General features: G+C 33.7%; 1 long non-coding RNA gene across 1 annotated transcript; it reads right to left on the bottom strand.

Moving 5' to 3' along the window:
• Positions 1-3,100: 3,100 nt before the first annotated feature.
• On the bottom strand, positions 3,101-14,428 carry LOC135153598 (uncharacterized). Its single transcript, XR_010293077.1, has 3 exons — positions 13,815-14,428; positions 5,210-5,284; positions 3,101-4,512 (listed from the first exon to the last, which is right to left on the bottom strand). It is a non-coding gene; the product is annotated as an uncharacterized LOC135153598 (long non-coding RNA).
• Between the last annotated feature and the right edge of the window lie 1,166 nt (positions 14,429-15,594).

The following is a 15,594-nucleotide window of genomic DNA, read 5'->3' as shown; positions in this document are numbered from 1 at the left end:
ATCAACATCAAGACAAAAAAAAAACTTAGGAATTAGATAATTTCGTACAGTTGAACAGGGTTAACTTCTTCAAATTACATGATATTTCTCAAAATATTGACAACCTTACAAATTTGACCAAATGGAGAACCATCAAGTATGCCAGTTCCAGTTATTATTTTTTGCAATCCTATGTAAACATAAAAAGTTTTCAAATTGGCATGAACAATTTACACTCTATGAATGATGGTTTAGGCAATGAAGTTGATTTGCAAATATTTAATTTGTTGGATATCCTTCAAACAACGTCATACCCATATTGTAAGACCAAACAGTCTTTAAGTCAACTCTATTGACAAAGTGGGTATACATATTGATTGATGTATATCTTAAACCAATATAAACACTGCTTTGTCCAGGTGTCATTCTTAAGTCAGCAATATACTAATTTTACACTATATCTAACCAATCAACATTTTCTTTCAATTATAACAAAGGACCATTTTTTTTTTAAATTCCGAGAAATAATTTTATTACTATATTAAATCTATAGAGTGCTCAATAAACATTTGCGAATGATTAAAAACTAAATTTATAGTTTCATACTTTAAATGAGTTTAAGAGAATCAGATGTATCATGTTTCCTTACAAATTAACAGTAGGGCTAATCAATAAGGTAGATCACAGATGGGTAAATCAACTTTAAGGCTGATAGATTATTTATTTGAAAATGACAATTCAGTAATTCATGAAAGCTTAATCTCCTATACACAAAATATCTTGTGAATTAAATCTAGAACAAATCTCAGATTCAGATTAAGATATTGTCAATGTCTATAATGCAATCAAGTATAAATGGAAATTATTTGTTCGCACAAAATAATTTACCATAGGAATACATGTCACTCTAACAGCATTATAGTTATGTCATGTTCCCCCCCCCCCCCAAAAAAAAAAAAAGAAGAGGAAAGCCCACACTAATTGACGATCAGTGAGTAAACAACCCAGTTGAGATATAACATGCTCTTGGGATTATTAAATTTCAATTAAGTCAATTAAGTACATCAATTTTAGCAATGCTAAGAAGAATTTATGGAAGATTTAATAAGTCAGAAACTGAAAATTAATTATGTAAAACAAAGAAAAGATATATATTGAAATATAATGAGATGCACTCTAAATTTCAAGAATTAAAATTGAATCAAGTTTGGCTGTAAATTGTGACCAGCTAAATATTGTATTTATTTTTTTCATCTAACGATTAACTTTAAAGTCTCAGATGATTAATTTTATATTTAAATCCACATGGGTTAAATCTAATATTTGTCTTTCTCATTTAAATCTTAAAAGGAGGTAAACTATTGGTGTAAATCGTGGGTAAACCTTGTGTAAACCGTGTGTAAGGTTTAAACTTCCATAGGTTTTTTTTTTTTCATAAAAAGCAGGAACCATGAATTAGGAAAGAACAAGATTGATCCTAGTTCCATATCTATGTACACTTAAAAAGACCCATCCATGAGCAAAGTTAGATAACATATGACATTTTTATTTTAAGTTTATAACACTAAACCACAGAAACCCTAATATGTTTTACCCACATAAAAAGTGATTCTATATTTTGATATGAATGCAGGTTTGTGAAATTTGCTCATAATTTATGTTGATGGATTTTGTATCTCATGAAAAGGTGCATTATATCCATGCATATATGATACAATTGTCACTGTCATTTATCAATTACGCATCATCTGTTCCTTTTGAAAACCAATGACGCAAGCAAAAAACAGCAGCTTATCACACACAAAACCACATATCTGTTCAACTCATACAAACATGTACACATCTACATTAGATGGTTCTGTTACCTTTACTTTCATTCCCCCATAGGAAAGGGGCCAGAGGCAGAGAGTAGAGGATATTAATTCATTAACCTACAGGAGTATTATGGTGATCTCATGGGAGAGAAAGAGAGCTTATGGAGATTGCCCCCGCATCCTTCTCAGCATGTAGGTGTGGTTGAAACATCATCATCACTACCCTCAACACTGCATTCAATGATACTGATGTTTAGATCTTCAGGTGTCTAGTATGGGTATAATGCTGAATGAAGGACTGACTAATATATGCCCCATAAATACAGACTAAAAACATCCAAACACACATACTGACAAATTTGGGAGTGACTCATCTGCTTATTCACAGGCTTACCAGTGGCTTTATGCTGGGGAACGGCGACCACTGGTTGTGAATGTGATGGTAGTGTGTATATCGCAAGCATGCATGAAAATGAAAAACCAATATACACTACCTTCTCAATGTAGAGATCTCAAACGTCCAACCCTCAAAATATTGTCACAATCCACGAGCAGAGGCTACCGCCCAATAGCGGAGATACAGTGATAGACAAGTAACTTACAGAATGGAGATTGATATAGAATTCCAGTTAGAATAACCAAGATAAAGTGAGTTTTCCTCTTCCATCAGCATGTTATAACCATATTTCCAGAAGATAGAATGAATGAGAGTCGAGATGGATGCTAGGATGACACTACATGCATCCTCAGATGGCGGTTAAAGAGAGAGAGAGCAAGAGGGATTTAATACCGCATCACCACCGCCCATGCATACATGCACTGCACCTGCACAAACTCCTCATTGCACACACACACCCCAAACACACAATTCACATTTCTAAGCACACACACTCGCTCAATAAAAAATGCATGGAGACTGCATGCATTTTCCCTAGTACCCCACATACACAAAATACACATACACAAAATACACATACAAAACAATTGTTTTATCTTTTTTTCAGGGGGGGCTTAGACTTAAGTGGAGCCTCAAGACAGACCCTTGGAATAAAAGCCTATAAATTGTCCCATTTAACTCGAGTTGATATGGTCACTGCTACTTTTGATATCACACACCATTTCTCTGTATCCCTATGAGTTTCTTTAAGCAGTGCATTCGGTACCTAAAATGCAAATCCTGTAAGGATCTTTTTGGAAGTACTTTTCTTTTACATTTCTGTTTGATAAATTAACATGGAGATAGCACTTAAAAAGTTATTAATAATTCATCATGTGTACGAAACCTTGTATTTCTATTATTTTTCTGTGGAATGTTGGAATAAATATTAGCATTTTCCTGTATTTCACACACTCTATAATAATAATGAGATTATTCTCATCTGCAACATTTTACTGTTATCATGTTTTTTTAACAATACAATTTCACTGATGTAGTGATGGTCTATTTACAAATAGTGAAGGGCAAACAGGATAAAAATAAAATTCTTTATCTATCTTCATTTATATCAAGCACCATACCAAAACTTATCTAGCCATTTTGAGTCACGTGCAGGATTATCATCAGAGTGACAGCAAAATAAATTACTGTATACATCAGTACAGGCAGACACTACTCTCTTCTGCCCTGAGGGTTTGTGGCCTGTCATTGCCAATAGACATGGCGCAAGGGAGTATTGTGAGAAGTATTGTACATAATCACGCTTGTTAATGATTGTTTCTATTGTCTGTTTAATGGCTCCAAATGACAATAGATGGTTGGATTTACGCATCCATGATTGGTCTATTAAGCTTTGTGAATACACTTAGGGAGAGGATGCAGTGATTCAGTATGTTGCAATGAGCTTGGCAGTACAATAAATTTGAATAAATTGACCAAGACTTGCAGTTGAATGATTCATTTTAAAATAAACATGAAAGTTGTCTCATTCTGAAAGTTTCCTCTTATACTTGTCATGTTGATTTACAGCACTACCTTATTTTCAATATGAAATGTGTACAAACAGCATTGGTTGGTTTTATTTGATTGATAAGGATGTGAATGCTTCACATATTAAAGCAGAGAAACGATGGTCTGAAGTCCTAGATGCTACATCACAGGACAAATGCACAATTACATACATATATTGAAAGTTGATAAATCCAGTTAAAGGGAAGTACCCCCCAGTGTCACATGCAAGCAGACCTCCCATGAAGCATAAATATGAAATGTGTCTGATTATTAACTGCAAAACTAAAACAATCTGAGATTTTTGAAAAAAAAAAAGGATTTTAAATACACAAAACTAGGGCCTTTATTGCGTGTGATAATGAAGGAGCTGCTTCTAAGTGACATCACAAAATTAAACTTCAAATTTGTATCTGTTATCATCTGATGGATATTAACCTAACATTCATTATACATTCCTCCCATTTTTCTACTGGAATTAAAACTAACTTGATATGAGGGTGAACTTCCCTTTTTACAGATCACTTTTTTATAATTCATACGCCATCTTGCATACTATTGAAATAGAGCGATCAACATAACATATGCAGACAAACTCGACAATTTCAATGCATGCTGGGAAATCAATGACACATGATCTTTAGTGTTTCCTACCTATCCTAGATGAGAAACTTCAAGTGCTCTATGATATGTTATTACTTCCTTTCACACCTTAGAGTACTTCCGTCATGGATGTCAACTTTTTCACCAGATAGGAACTGTGGATTCTTGAAGCTTTTCAAATAAAAAGTAGAAAAGTGTCAGCAACCTTGCTACTTTAATGCACAGGAAAGTCCAATTTCATGGTTACGAAAGAATAACCACAATAATAACGCCCATTGCAGAATCAAACAGAAATAATATTTAGGTAATGGCGACTCAAAGAAACTTATTGTTCCATTTCTTTTTTTAAGGAAAAGAAGTATATTCTTTTCCAGATCATATAAGAAACATTCACCAATCACATGCACAGCTTAAAATTACAAGTATGGTGAATAGCTGCATCCAGGGAAGGAAATCTTCAATTATTAATATCTGAGCCACATCCAAAGCTTCTAAAAACCCTTTGATGAGATCTAATCCACCATTACCAGAGTCTTTAAACTTATTAGTATTTAGTATCTAGAAAGGGTTGTACAGTTCTTTCTAATTTCAGAAACCCTAAAATATTCCTGGTACAAATTGTAGGACCTCTTCCACTCTTGTTAGAACCTTCTGAAGCTCCAAGTAAGGGGAAGGGGAAGTTTGAATCAGAGAATTTCGTTTTGTCATTGAGAGTGAATTGTTATATAAATCTTGCACTTACCCATTTATGGCACTTCATGATCAACCAACATTGGCCAATCTACATCTTTCTTTTTCCAAAATAATGTTTAGAAAATGAATGAGAGAGAAAAAGAGAGGGTATACAAAAATATAAAGTGAATCTTACCTTGTCAAAACATTGATATCTCCTAGCAGGTACCAGCCACAGAAAATGTGTCCAGGGTTGTCTTCCACTCAAGATCTGTAAAAAGCCAGTGGAAAACAAAATTGTAGAATGGATGGTAAAAAAGTGTCGTTCGTAATTGGTAATGATGGTCTTTTGAGAAGGACAAAGGGAGGAAGTTCCTATTAAATTAATTGATGAAAACTAGCGTTTCCAACTAACTTTGCGTTGTCCTTCACCACGCTATAGTGTGCATTGTGAATAATGTGTATTGTCTTAGAATCTCATCCGTCCTCAATTTGATTGAATTGTTATAAAGATGTTCCTGACCATGTTATTACAATGTAGGATGTGAACAAACATTCACAATGCATCATTCAGCTCTTGGTACAATTAATGTCTGGTATTACCTCAGCTGCTGTAAACTTGAAACTCTTATCTCTAATGATTTTAGTATAGTGTCGCATTACAATAGCACACCAATAATATCCATTATATACAACCCATTGTTCTTATTCATATCAGTCACACTTCAGTTGCACTTATCTTTAAATCATTGGTACATCTACTTAATTTTAAAAAAATATTAACTCAAACTATCAAAAGTAAGCAAGTGAGGTTTGGGATATACATGCACACTATTTGTGACCTAAACCAATACCAAAAGTGAAAGTTTTTTCTTTTCTTCCTTTTGATGACAGTTTTGTTCCCACGGTTCTTGCCATTTTTTTTTGTGCCTGTGATTTGGAAGTGGTAATAATTAATACTGTTTAATCTACCTAAAGTATACAAGGAAGTTGGCAAAATGGTTCATTTACTCAGCAGATTAGGTTACAAAAATAAACTAAGGAGAAAAGGTACTGAAATACATTCTGGTAATATATTGAACTCATCTAAAAAAGTACATTATAGCTGGTAATTATATTGATCTAGATTATGTCAACATTATAGATCAAAATACAATTGTCTTTGTGAAAATAGACCTCAGGTCAAAATAGAGAGAGCTTGAGAACAAAGAGGCAAGTGAGAGTATAACTACCTGTAAATATCTTGGAGCAATGAAAAAACTATAGAAAAAAAGATAAATAGAAACTCCTCACTCATCTTTATCAATTTCACCTGCACAATATTTAATTTGAATTATATATTCTATCAGTTTTGGCAATAAGAAGTTGACCATGTCCTGGCACTAAAGAGGTTAAAATAAACCACCATCAATAATCTCAAAACACACCTTCCCCTGGCTCCCCATAGGTGTTAATGATCCCAAGCCCATACTTCCTTTCATTACACCACTCTCTAGCTCTCTCTCCCTCTCCCCCTCTCTCGCTCTGTTCATATCTTCCATATCAGTACTGGATATGAGGGAGGGGAGGAAAAGGTGCTCTTCTCATTAACACCTTTTTTAATCATCCTTAAACGAGATCTGGCTTGCATAAGTGAAGATTTTCGTTACCACCATCACCTTCAATTCTTTTGGGTAGATGGCATGTGATGTTGTGTTATGTCTTGTGAGTTGTGATTATATAATAGATTTTAATCTAAAAAAATCTAGGTGTTTACTGAATGATACAAATCTCACCAACTTCAAAGTACAATGAAGATTCCTGGCATTCAGACTGAATGTGTTAAAAACATGTCTATTCAAATGAATGAAAAATTGTCTTCTTTCAGATGCTAAACCTGAAAGGCTCATTTTGAAGGGAGCAGCTTTGCCAATGAAGCCAATTCATCCAATCTATTTTTATTAATACATACTGTTGTCTTCAATCAAAAGAGAAAAAACAATTACTAAAAGTACAGACATAAATTGAATTAAACTGATTGTCATACAGAATGTTTTCAAACCAAAGAAAGTCTTACAATTTGATTGAACCACACACATTCTGATTTAGGTAAGACCCAAGTTTTCTCCAATATGGCATCTTGTTTGAAAGTACAACACCATTGCAATGCGATTGATCTCAGCTATTAAAATGAGCAATAAAATCACAACATAGAATTGATGGATGTGACATGTTTCATGGACAAAAGCAAATACAATGACAATAAAATGGATTTGCACCAAGAACTACATCACAGACTTTGCAATTTTTTTTTTATAGTTGCAATTTTTTTTTTATAGAATGTTCACAAATGTGTGTGATAGTTACATACAATCAGAGTATACATGTATAAAGCAGATATACCAAGGAGTTTTCTTGCTTTTATCATGTGAATAGAGAAAAGAAAGGCATGTTTGTGTACATGCCACAAATACTAAATGTATTTTCAAATAATAATTACATTCATGTTATTAAATTCCATGAGGACATCCACGCTTGCCAGCTGCTACCTTCACCAGCAAAAACCTTGAGAGAGCACCAGAAAGCGTAGAATAGCGATGACTATTTTCCATATATCATATTGCAGGGTAATATTGAACGGCAGCTCATCACTATGGTAATGGCAGTTTATGAAAACATGGCAATGTTTCTATTAGCTCATGTGGTTTGCAAAAGAGAATAAGACTCGTAGTCTCATGATTCATTGTTCTCATCACAGCGTACTGTTCATTGTGTAGCACATGCTGCATTTTCTTACAGGATGCTCTATTTAAACAAAATAAAATTTATACCTTTTCATTGATACTTAAAAAAATCACCTTTTTCTATTTCAGCTGAAGTCATAGGTTATTATGCAAACCTAACAAATAAGAGAACTGTTTCACAATGCTTGCAGGTAGCACATATGAAAGAATGTAACAATAATATACAAAATATATTAAATATTCAGCTGCATTAAGAGAATTTTATCTGTCTTGGCTAGATCATGATTCTTTATGTATCGAATCTGCATATCGTAGGCCTATACTACTGGTATGAGCATTCCATTTTAATCTCAGCTTTTTTTCCGTGATCAAAGAAAGTTTTCAAAGTCGATGAAAGTAGAAGCAGCTTGTGTATTCTGTGAGTTGAGTGAACTTCTAAAGTTTCCTCCCTGAAGGAAACAAAACCCCCTCTTCCCCTCAACCAACACTGTAAGACTTGGGCAGTGACTTCTCCTTTTCTCTTTCATCTAAAGCAAAAGGCATGCACTTGTTCTTTGAAAAATGCCATGCAGGACAGGGACAAGTGGTTCCTCCCAGGCTTAACCTTTTTTAATTCAAATCATTGTACAACTTCAAAATATTCTGAGTCTCTTAAAGTTTGAGACATTTAGATTTGCTAAGCACATACCTATGACAGGTCTATGAATAATTTGCTTTAAAAAAAATTATCATTTTTATGGAGATATTAAAGAGACTGGGAGTTTTATATTTTCTACATAATGGATGGGAAGAGGCAGGTATCCATTGGATGAAATAAATAATCAAAAAGAACAAAGACACATCTGAACAAGAAATTAATATTTACTTCCTTAGATATTTTTTAGAAAAAAGGAAAAAGAGGGAAAAAAAAACTTTTCTACACATAAAAATATTTGCCTCAAACATCAGTGTGGTGATTTCTGACAAATTCATCTTGCATGTAGGCCTACTCATGCATAGTCTAAAATCATATCTATTAGATATCTTTGCATAAAAATATGATGAAAAAGATCATACAATTTGGCCATGAAAACTATAGGTTCATACCTCTCGCTCAGTTTTTTTTATTCATGAAATTAAAGAGCACTGGTAAAACCATTCATCAAAACTGCCCTTTTTTGGTTAAAAAAATCTGTGTTGAGATTTGACTGACCAAGGATGTCTTTCAGCACATGATCAGATGCAAGGTTAATTTCAAGTACTTCTAAGTTTCACTCTCTGGACTGGCGAGTATTAAGGTGGTATCAATGACCAGCTGTCAAGGTTTATTACAAAAATATGGAGATAGATACCTCCCAATAAAAACTGAAAGGTCAGTCCAAAAAGAGGGGAATGTTTTAATATTTGGTAGTTAACAAATGAACAGACAAGGATTTAAACTTGCAGCTCTGCAACATGTGGACATAGGCAACTCTGGCCAGACAGGATATTCCAGACTCCAGACATATTTCAAGTTATGTTTGAAGAGTTGATTTCTTTACTAGTTTTAAAAGAATAAAAGAGATTTATATTGTCAAGAGAAGTAAATATTAACTTAGGTATAAAATCCTTAAATTTATTCCCAAATTCCATTTGCAAACAGCAATATAGAGTGTATGCTGGCTAATATTTGGTATTCAATGTGGTCAACATGCTTCTTGAAATAATATGTGAAAATGGCATGGAAAATTCCCACTCCATGATGAATTTCTATTTTACCAACCTCTTCGACCTTTCATATTTAAACCAGGATAGTATTACCTGACCAATTCACTATGGGCTGTCTGTTACATGGCTGGCACTTTTGTTTGCTATTGGGTTGGTGTTGCCTTACATCACTTTTGATTTGTAGCAATTTGTGACCAAATATGTGACATTTAGCACATTTTGAAGGGTGGGATGTATAACAACTTCTGATTTCCCTTGACATTCAGCTGATACATCTTGTTTAGAAAGATATCATGTTTTATGTATCTGTTTCTGATCCTATATGTAAGACTACTTGGATTTTCCAGCTCCATTTTTTATAACTTAGCTACAGTATAATAGCTAGTAGACCAAACACATATTATTCATATCATGTTAATACTTTGGTCATACTGCTACTATAGCAATGCTGTAAATGTGGGGCTAGGAAATAAATGAAGAAGTCGGTTTGCATGTCCTATAATTATTTGTATAATTAAGCCTATTTTACCAGATCCTAAATATTCCTTGTGACTGTATAATTTATCATAACAATTCTATATTTGGCTGATGCTGATGATGAAAGGACAATTCAGTTCAGAGATGCCAATAGAGTCATTCTTGATATTAGAGGCCTTGAAATACTTTTTAAATAATTTGTAAATCTGCATCATACTGAGCAGTTGTGCACAAATGGACTGGTGTCTAATGCCATTAGCTTTTTAGCTAATTACAACTAAGTGTTGGTAGAAAATGCATAAAGCAAAAGTATCATACACAATGTCCTGCGAGTCCATTATGAATATTATTGTTGAATCTGATAAACAAAAGACAGAACTGACTAGATATTTCTTGAAATAGAGTGAGCAGATGAGTCCAGTATAATATGCACCTGTCTCTTGTTGTAACTAAATGTTACAGTTTTTCATTTCACCTGATGAAAACTCTGTAGTAACAATATTGTTCTATTCATAAATTTGCATTATTTGTCTTTCTCCATAAGGCATTATCATAGATGCATAAAATGAGCCACAGAGAAGCTACCTGAAATCCACTAAGTTCTTCTCTAATAAACATGCAAAGCATCTGTATAACTGCCTGAAAGGTATAAGGTACAGAAGCCAAACACACTCCTAATGGCGGCTATTCAGATGTGCGATCAGATATCATAATGTAACAATATTTGGCATTGAGGCTATTCTACCCCCAAATGGCCTGGTTCGATTTCTCTCTCGCAAATAGCTACACGTTTGCAGTTTTTGCTTCACTCATCCATTTTACTTTAATCATTTTCTGCTTGGTAAAAATGTGAAACACACGACCATGCTCAAAGCAGTGAGGCAAACATGAAATTGACATTTAATTCAGGGAGTGTTTTTCTGCAGACATGACTATGAATAGCAGCTATTATGCAGCATCACCAAGTACCTACTTATAATTCTGTTCACATGAAGTAATAGAGGATTGCCGACAGTTTCAAACATACAGTGAAATCATGAACATTGTTAATGTATTTGCACGGTATATTGACTATACGTCTATTGGGTTTGTGAGAGGAAAGAAAGCAGGGACCATTTCCTGATCAACAAGGATTGGGCTTTTTCAATCTGATGAATTAGGAAAGTGTCTCAATATTTCATAATGAATTCTCATTTTCCTTGTCCATGAAAAAAAACCTGTCCATGATTTTTTCAGGTGAAAGGGGTGGGAATGTCCAGGCAAATGGATAAGAATTTCCTAACAATCAACAAGAGAAAGAAGAATTTGGCAGAATTGCCTTCGTAATGCAACATATTCAGATTTTCATGTTTGTGTTTAATAAGAACGTCTTGTTTTTAGCGACCTAGTAAAAATTGATTGAATGCAACAATGGTGTATATTGAACCTTGTGGAAAACAATGTTGTTTCAGGGGAAAAGTGTCAATTGAGCAATACCCATGAATACTTTGAGCTTACACTTGGCAAATTCAAGATTGGCCAAGATATAATCATACACCCGAATTGAAAAGGAATGAAGCTACGTGGATTTTAAATATGTTTTTGCATGCAGAATGAACACAGCAGGGAAACCTATGAAATTATGTATTAGAAAAATATCTCTGATGTGAGGATAATTACAAATAAAAACAAACCATACAGGGAAAAAAAAAAAAAAAAATCTAAATATCTAATAAAACTTATGCTGGGGGGACTAAGTTACCAAGAAGGACCCTTATTATTGGATTGTGTAAACCAAGTTAATTCTCTTGCATACCTTACAGATGATATTTTTAAATATATAATATTGATAATGAAAACTCATTTGATAGGAGAGTGAAAATGACATTGACCAGACCTTGTTTTCTTTGAATGAATCTAGCTTTATAACCCTATAAACCACATTATGACCAATGACAAGAAGAAATTGGTCTGACTTATTGGTCTCTGGAGCACAGTCAAGATGCCACTATTCTAGTTTCGTTATCACATGATAAAACTTTATACAAGAAAGTGCAGACGAAAAATGGTTATAAAAAGTGGTTGAGAAACAAAGAGAACTTGAACAGAGATGTGCTGAAGAGAAAATTGAAAGATAATATAGAAAAGGATTTACATTAGAAAGGAATGTGGCATGCATGAGGTTAAGGTAAAAGAAAGCCACAAACGGCAAAATAAGGGTAGATATTGACATAAAATGAATGAAGAAATATAATGCAGTTCTTATTAAAAAAAATTATTATTAAGGACTTACAAAATCGAAGCATTTAATTTTTATTGATATAGAGATTATAAAAATGAAAAACATAACAAGTGATATGAGAGGATAGCATTGACAATATTATTAGAAGTGTTATGGATTAGTGGATAATTCCCAGGATCATAAATAATTAGGTTGATTGTTCCAACCCCCATCTTGATCAGGACATTAACTAATGAAAAAAAATTATGATAATTAAAAAAATAATAATAATAGCTGGATTTATACAGCACTTTTTGCCCGAAGATACAAAGCGCTGCTATTATTACCGCAGCTTTAGCTCGAGCTACCAGATTTTCAACGGTGCTCAGTGTATTCATATCGGCCTACTTTTAAAAGACTAAGAACATCTTTTTTTTTTTGAGGACATTTACATGTAGATCACTGTGATAATGAACTCCTTACTCATTCTGGCCACATGACTACCGAGCAAGGAGGTACTAGAATAACGCTCATAGTAAAGAATCGAGGGTGCAAATGTCAGGGAAAGGGGATCAGGAAACACATGCTACTCAGTCAGGCAACTCCATTTTAAAGGGAAAGTTTAATCAAAAACCTTGCTTCGAAACGGGGGCAAGGCAATATAGATTAACATATTTCTTTTATGACTAATTGTTAGCATGATGTTAATGATTGAGTGAACTTGCTTTCAACAATATATATCCCCTTTGTTTTCATAAAAAAGAGGTGTTTCTTAGACAAACAATTTACAGTAAAGACCATATTAAAGCAGTGTCTCACCCCCCCCCCCCCGGATAAATTGAAGGAAAAAAGTGTTGGACTTTGAAAAACAAGTACAGCATGAGAAGCTAAATAAATTAAAATAAAACTTTTCTTTTCTGACCTATAATTGGCAAACATATGTTTGTTAAAATCAGTTAATCAGATATTATATTTCTTCTTTGACACCATTTAATATGCTAATAAATGATATACAGAAATAATAAAGCTATATATTTTCAATATTGTAACAATTGTACATCACCATAACAGGTGATTCTGGTGGTAATAATGGTCTTAGTATTTATCCAAACAGTGGTTCAAAGTCTGATCAAACTCTTTATAGCCACAAATAAAATATGTAGAACACATTATAATCCCTCTCTGTAAACAAGTTATATAGAAAATTCATAAAAGCTAGCTAGGTTCATAAAAACTGAACATTAACTTAAAATTATAAACTTTGTCTTTTACATCTAACAAAAGTATGAAAGCCAAAAGAAAATGTCATATCTTATTTACTGGTAATATCAGCACATGATTTGGCCTGCACAAATGCAGGAGATACATTTAGGCCTACATATTGTTTTATACCACATAACAATATGAGATGCAGGGGGTGTCAATAGTGGATGAAATAATTACAACCAACACTGTTTTTAACAAAAAACAATACCATTCAAGCTATTAATTCCACAAACGTAATTACATGCAATCAAATTGTTACTGAGGAATTGCAATAAAAGCCAATGATTTTTTAAAACAGTGGTTCCTTCTTTTAACATAAAGGCCTACATGTAGACCTACAAAAAAACACTACATGAAGAACTTCTAAATACCAACAGGCAATAAAAAAAGAACAATATGTTGAAGAGTGAGTAAGTACTATCAGAAATACATTGAAAGTTTATACTTACTTGTTTCACCAACCAGACTTAGGTCTAAATTCCTTAATATCCAGATTTATTTCCAGTATGAAATATCCAACAAGAATAAACCAAGTCAAACTCTTCAAAGTTCTACTAGCTGGTCACAAAGCAAAGTGTGAAAACCACGTTTGAAGTTCTGCCAGTACTCGCAACTAGTGAGAAGTGTAGCAGTCCATTCGTAAGCTGGCTACTGGGGAAGAGTGAGTAACAATCATGACATCACAGCAGCACGCAAACCGATACAACAAATTCTTCCTAGCTTGGTGACTACCTCTTTCTCTCTCTAGTATGCAGATACCTTCATGCACTGCAGGAGAAACGTGAATCACCCACGCCCACCTCCTCTCCCTCTCATGTCTCTGCTTCCGCTATGCAGAGACCTTCTTTATAATCTTGACAGGGTACTTGATGAATAGTGAATACATCAGTAAATATTCAAATATGGGGTGAAAGACCAAGGAACATAGAGAGCATAACAGAGTTATATGAGTGTTTCTTATTAACCAGATGTAAACTGCATGGTAATGGGCTCATGAAAGGAGGTCCTCATTACTGCTTCAATGACAATGATGACATTCTGGTTAGAAAGAATTCTATGGAACAGGATATTCATTAAAAATTAAAATAATTTTATGATTAATAACCATATGAAATGTTTAGTATGGGCTGGGTATTTGTTAGATTTGTGGAAATGCAGATTTTACACAGACAGTCATAACTTTGATTATACTAGGAAATGATAAAACACTTTTTCACGATAAAGACCGACTATTTGCCTTTATACATTCGGCTAGGATAAGAGTTACAAAAATCCATGATGCATTTGTAACATCTGGGTGATAATACCACAAAATAATCATAAAATATGGTCACAAAGCAAATATCCTGGGTGTGATGTCATCTATTGAGAAATCAACAACAGCTTTTAAACTTCCGAGAACATTCCAGATCCTCATTGATCAATATGGGTTGCAATAAGAGATACTTCAAGAAAGGAAACCATTAACTAGAATTCATTACATTAGAAAAGAATGATGATTGTAGAAATTAAGCAAACAATATCAATACATATGAGTGTAGATAATCTGTTATGGAATAGCTTGTATACCCTTGAATGCTTAATTTCAGAGATAACAAAATAATACTTCTTGACAATCTCAAACTTTGTAAAAAAAAAATCATCTTTGTGTATTTCAGTGTCTATTAATGAAAGAAAAAAATCAGTACCCCGGTACACCTTTTTTCACACTAGAAAAGATTTGGTTCAGACTTTGGACTTCAGTCATTTGTCATTTCATTTGGGAAAAAGTTTATTTTTTTAAATCATGCAGATTTATGAGACAATCTGAGTGATTCCATTGTATTTTGTTGATGAAATCAACACATCTTAGCATAGAGAACATACCCCCACCCCCCCCCCCCCCGTAAAAAATGCTACACCACTCCACTACCATTAACGTTCCCTGTGGAGAATTGCAGATGCATGGAGACAGTCATCAAAAGTGTTTTACCGAAAAAATGAGTCATGACCAACCGGAGCGTGTCTTTCTACCACGCTTAGACCACTATCGCACCCTCCTATCTCTGCACTTTATCCTTTGATATCATTCTTTTATCCCCTCCGGCAGGACCCTGTAGGAATGGTATAAAGGATCCACAAGTTCATTGACGAGACATATACAATAGTAACTGACAAAAGCACCAGTAGTTTTTCCTTTTGATTCAATTGACTGACCAAGCTCATCTCTTTTTATAATTCCACTCCAAT

Source organism: Lytechinus pictus, chromosome 3, assembly GCF_037042905.1.
Source record: "Lytechinus pictus isolate F3 Inbred chromosome 3, Lp3.0, whole genome shotgun sequence".
In the NCBI taxonomy this organism is placed as follows: Eukaryota; Metazoa; Echinodermata; class Echinoidea; order Temnopleuroida; family Toxopneustidae; genus Lytechinus; species Lytechinus pictus.
This window is presented reverse-complemented; position numbering and strand designations above follow the sequence as displayed.